Source organism: Microtus oregoni, unplaced genomic scaffold, assembly GCF_018167655.1.
Source record: "Microtus oregoni isolate MIOR12 unplaced genomic scaffold, Mior012 000009F_ref0000495, whole genome shotgun sequence".
In the NCBI taxonomy this organism is placed as follows: Eukaryota; Metazoa; Chordata; class Mammalia; order Rodentia; family Cricetidae; genus Microtus; species Microtus oregoni.
Window position 1 is genome coordinate 7,800,381 of NW_024543068.1, and position 6,000 is coordinate 7,806,380.

Here is a 6,000-nt window from a genome sequence, read left to right on the forward strand (position 1 = left end):
GAGAAGAGAGGGAGGTGGAGAAGCAAAGGAAGGGGAAGGGAAGGAGGATATTTTCTTCCAGAAATTTTACCTTTTGATTATATTATGTATATGAAGATATTTTCCTCATGATACTAGTTAAGAAACCAAATTTTACTTTGCTCTCCTATCAGCTAACTATTAAGGTACTTTTCACTCATTTTTTACCAATATTCTTTAGTGATAGTTCTGACCACAAGTTTCCACATGCATGTATGTGCCTCTATGGTATCTACTATAGATTTTTTTTCTCTATCATCTTTTTTGTACCAATAATATATATTATAAGTATATATTATATAAATAGTATATATAAATTATATGTTATAAATTTATGTAAGTATTATAATATAAATATATGGTGTGGGAAGGCCTTCTGTATATATGTTACTTTTATTGGTTAATGAATACAGAAGCTGTCTTGGCCTGTGATAGGGTAAAGTAGAGCTAGGCAAGGGGGAAGGGTGTAGGAGGGGAAGCAAACTGAGGCTGGGAGAAAGAAGGTGGAGTCATAAGATGCCATGTAGTTACCAGAGGGGAAAGATGTGAGCTGTCAGCTCGAACTTTGTGATAAAATATAAAATAATTGAAATGGGTTAATTCTAGATGTAAGAGCTAGCTGGCAAATAGGCTTAAGCTATTGGCCAGAGACTATTGCAAATAACATAGTTTGTGTAATTATTTCAGGAGTCTGGGTAGCTGGGAAACAAACAAGCAGCCTCCTACAGCAAATATATTATATTATATTTCTGATCCAATAATTTATATGTCATATATAGTGTATATGTCTGTATTTACATGTGTATATGTATGCATATATGAAACATGTATATATTATATATTATGTATACATGCAATTTTCTCAACACTATTAAAAGATATTATCTACTAACTTCTTATAATATTATCATTTAATTAAGTATTCACTAAATGTAATCAGTTACCAAAGTATATGGGTTAGTCAATAAATTCAGGTTTAGAGATTAAAAAAAGGGGAAATTACAATGTTTGTTCAAAGAAAGACAGAGCTGAGATATGAAAGAGATGATCTCCTAAAGCCATCATTTCAGCACACACAGAGAGAGGGAGAGACAAAGAGAGAGAGAGAGAGAGAGAGAGAGAGAGAGAGAGAGAGAGAAAGGGGGAGAGGAAGAGGGAGAGGGAGAGAGAGAGTTTGTTATTTTGGCAACTCTTGAGATTTTATCACCCTTTTGTATTGAGTTATATGATGCCAGTTTCCTGTATATTAAAATTAATACTGTAGTTTTGGGATGAGCTTTGTTACATTGTTACAGGTAATTATGATTCTGCTTTATTCATTTATGCTTATCTACCAGGGACATCTTGATTATTATTGGTAGTTGTCTCTTTTATATATGTTTAACAATACACTTCTCAAGATCCAAGGAAGAAGTCTTTTAACATTTCAGTTTGATTTTGTTAAATTTATCATCATTTTGTGGGATAATGGACATATATAATATAATATACTGAGGCGTCTGCTCCCGAGAGGAGAGCTGTGGAGTCTGAGCTCACTTCCTCTGTGCAACCAGGAAGGAAGTCTAGTAGCCGGCAGAGCAGGAAGTGAAGAGAGAGAGGAGAGGGAAGTGGCCGCTTTTTTAAAGGGAGAGAGACCACGCCCCAATGGGCTGGTATCTCAGCAGCTATAGGCTGGAGGAACGGGAGGACCTCCCGCAACACCATATAATATTAACATATAATAATATGTATAATATATATATAGAAGTATATATTATACATATTATTATATAATATAATAATATTGTATAATTGTAATTAATATAATATATTCATATATATATATATATTACTGGTACTGACTGAGAATGATAGTAGAGAATGAAAACCTTTGTTATTTCTCTATGAGTTTTGAAGTCTGTTAGTTTTATTTTATCCATGATCTACTAGAAATTGTAGTAGAAGGGTCCACCCTCATAAATATATAACCTCTTATATTGCTGAAAGTTTTTTTAGGGAACATTATCTAATCTGAACAATGTCACGTTCAACTCTATGTTCATGAGTGATTCTGAAACCTTCTCATGCAGAACCGAATCCACATCTGCTTTCCATTGCTATGGACCCTTGGAAACATGAATGAGCCACTCACATATTTCATTAGCTGTTAAGGCAAAAGATAAGGAACAATTTATCTTCTTTCACAAATTGATTTTCCTGTCAAACTCTCCTGTTTTATTATTATAACATGTCGACATTATTCTTAGATTTTAGCACATCAGTGTTGAAAATACTGTAGAAGATAAGAATTGTCTGCCACTGGCTCCTCTGTCTGCCCCATAACATATATTATAAATTATCATTTCTAAGTTCTACATAAAATTCCAGGCCCTAGCCACCTCACTTAGGATTAATTCAAGAAAATTTCAAAACTACTAATATCTACTGTTCATCTGGTTTGTCAGTGGTAATGTATAAGATGCTACAGGTTTTATAAGAGGCAAGTGTTATTTGACATTTTCCCTAAGATTTTTTTGTTTTACCCACCAAACCTCAGAAACCCTGGAACAGCCTCTCCATACATGCAATCATCGCTCACCACATCAATGACCACTGGATTCTTGGCAGTCTGCTCCTGGAAAGGTGAGTGTCTGGGTTACCAGATGAAGGGCTCTGCTCTCTATGCCCTAGCCCTGGGAGGCACATCCTGTGCCTTAGAACCACCCACCAAACTACAGAGACTCCAGAGCAGCCTTCCCACAAACACAACCATTCCCGTACCACATCTGTGACCACTGGTGTCTTGGCCCTAACTGCTCATGGAGAGAGCCTTGACCCCGCCTACACCCAGAGGAGCCCCAGAACTATATCAGTATCCACTAGAGGCATAGACCTGCCTGCGCCTGGAGGAAGAGTGATCACCTAAGCCAGAGGCCCCACCTTCACAAATTGGAGGAAGAGAGACCCTCTGAAGTATAAGCCTTTACTGTCCCCACTGGAAAAAGAAGGGCATATGGCAGTGTAAGAACATATTCAACAACAAAAAGAGCAATATGGCACCAGAACCTATAACCAGAAGACCTGAACATGCTAACCCAGAAGAAGCAGAAGAAAATGATCCTAGATAAAACATTCTGAAGATGATAGAGACACTTAAAGAAAAAGTGGAGTAAAAGACAAACAAAAAATTGGAAGAAATCAATAAATCTCTTAAAGCCAAGAAAACAAAACAAAACAAAAAAACAAACAAAAACAAATGAACAAAAAAATAAAACATGTGAAGGAAATAGCTAAAACAGTTTAAGACTTGAAAATTGAAATAAAGTCAGTAAAGAAAACACAAACCAAGGGAATTTTGGAAATGGAAAATCTGGGTAAATGAACAAGAACTACAGATGCAAGCATAACCAACAGATTACAAGAGACAGAAAAGAGAATTTCAGGAGTTGTGGATACAATAGAGGAAACAGATTCATTTTCCAAAAATGTTAAATCCAACAGATTCTTTTTATCTTCATTACTGTCCAAAATAGATGATAGAATATAATATTAATATATACCACAATGTCGAATAAATAAGGTGCATTTATAATAAGTTTAATACAGAATAAATAGTTGTATTTTTATAAAAAATCAACCCTCCGAATGACATTGCTTTGTGGTTACTCAGCTAAATTGCAATATCTGCCTGGAAGATCTGTTTGTCCTTCGACAGGATAATGTGTGAATGTAAACACAGAAGTGATCAGGCACTAAGGGAGCCTGGAGTAGCAGCTTGGTATTTTACAGTACAGCTCACTTTTAAATTACCCAATATAGAATTTTATGTGAGGTCCTTATTTCATTTTGAAGCTTGTTAATAAGAAGAGCAGTGGCCTGAGTAATCAGAATATGCAATTCTGTACTATCAGTCTCCTGTGAACCACCACCTTGGGTGATCCCACATCATCCTTCCTTATTACAAATGAAAAGGCTGAGTTAATTTTGCTAAGGTTTCTTCCTGCTGTAATTTTCTTTGTTTGACATCAAGTCTGCATGATCTCTGGTCCATAACCGAAGGCAATAACCATTCTTGCTATTATTCAAGCTAAGTTATATTTCCTGTATTGAAATGAAATGCAAGACCAATGTGTTCAGACATCTTTTTAGCTAAGAATTTGTCTTTCTGTGGGATTTCAAACTTTTAAATATTGGTGTGGTAGTTTTAAAAGAAAATGCCCCCCCCCAAAAAAAGTGCCACTATTAGAAAGTGTGGTCTTGTTGGAGGAAGTGTGTCACTGTGCGGGCAGGCTTTAAGGTCTCTTTTGCTCAAGCTTTCCCCACTGTGACTGTCAGTCAACTTCCTGTTGCCTGATGTAGGACTCTCAGCTATTTCTCCAGAACCATATCTACCTGTACGTCATGCATGCAGTCATGATAATAATGGATTGAATCCCTGAAATTAAAATTAAACTTTTTCTTTGTAAGAGTTATCATGGTTATGGTGTCTGTTCACAGCAATGAAAACCCTAACTAAGACAACTGAATAAAAGAAAATCAAATAGATTTTAAACCATTCAATCCAAACTAAACACAACACAGAGTAGTGCTTGGTCCTTGAGCTGACAGTACAAGCTTTAAGGTTTTCTTTTCATTCTCAATGATTTTGGTTCTGGTCAATAAACACCATTTTTTTCTGTCGACTAATGTAGATTAAATATCCTAACATGAAATGATAGCTGTGGTATGGGAAAAATTCTGTTCTTTATCAAATTTCATTCAAGTTTCCAAGGAATGGCATGACAAAATTATTTTAAAGAAGTAGTAAGTGGAAAATTACTTTGTTATCGTGGAGAAGAAAAGAGAATTCTGCAGAAACTTTGAGGACCATTCTCATATTCAGCCAAAGAATAGATGCAAGTAGACTTGATAAGGGATGAATGCTGTTTTATATTTAACTCAATGACAGTCCTTCTAAGTTTTATGCCTGATGAGGTCATTTCAACTTCATTAAAATTTAATTGAGTAAGAATGGCATAGCAGAAACATCATATGGCCATTGGAATCAAACTTGGATCTGATTCTAATTTCAGTTATTGACTGGGTAACCGTAAGTTATCTATCTTGCCTGTGCATTATATAACTCTTTTGCAAAAGAGATGGTATTTGCAATGGATTTTATGAGGTGCAAAAATAATACATAGTAATAATTCATGTAACATATATATCACATAAAATGGTACATACACTTCAACTAAATTTGCCATATTTTATGGAGACCCAATTATGTGATACTTTGTACCCTAGTAGAAAACAAACACAAAGCAAACATGGCTGCTTCTCCCACAGTTTTAATTCTCTAGTTGGGAGAAATAAGACATAATCATATATGGCTAGTATTTGTGTCACAGTGTAGTGCATACCAACCCACAGAAAACATGAGAGCTTACTCAAAGATGAGTTTTCCATTGCTTTTTCCTGAACACTTTTATTGCAGTTGATAAGTGTTAGAGTCTTGTCTATTGCAATAGGAAGAGAGTGCTTTGAAAGAGATATTATTAGAGACTTTCCCAAAACACAAAGTATGAGAAAATGTATATTGTCTAAAAGGTATACAATATATAGTAACGAGATTGATAAAAAATAATAATACAGGAAATAAAGTATTTAAAGTAAAGAGTTTAGAAATGTAATGACAGCAGAGGTGTACTGCGTTCTTTCACATCATCAGGTTTCAATAAAGTAATCAAGTCTTAAAAAAATATGGGGAGCAGAAACTTGACATATACTTGTTATTTGCAGAAATTGATCATTTTCCAAAGGCTGTAGGGTGGTGCTCCTTGGGTATGATGTAGCCTTGCAGGAGTGATCCTAATGAAGGCTCTCAGATAGTTGGAGGCATTTCTCTAAAGAATATCATATGACCCTTTCCTCTTATTCTCTTCTTGTCTCTTTGCAATGTGGTAAAGAGTTTTGACCTCTGGTGCAGTCTTGCTGGGATTTGTTTCATTTCAACCCCACTAA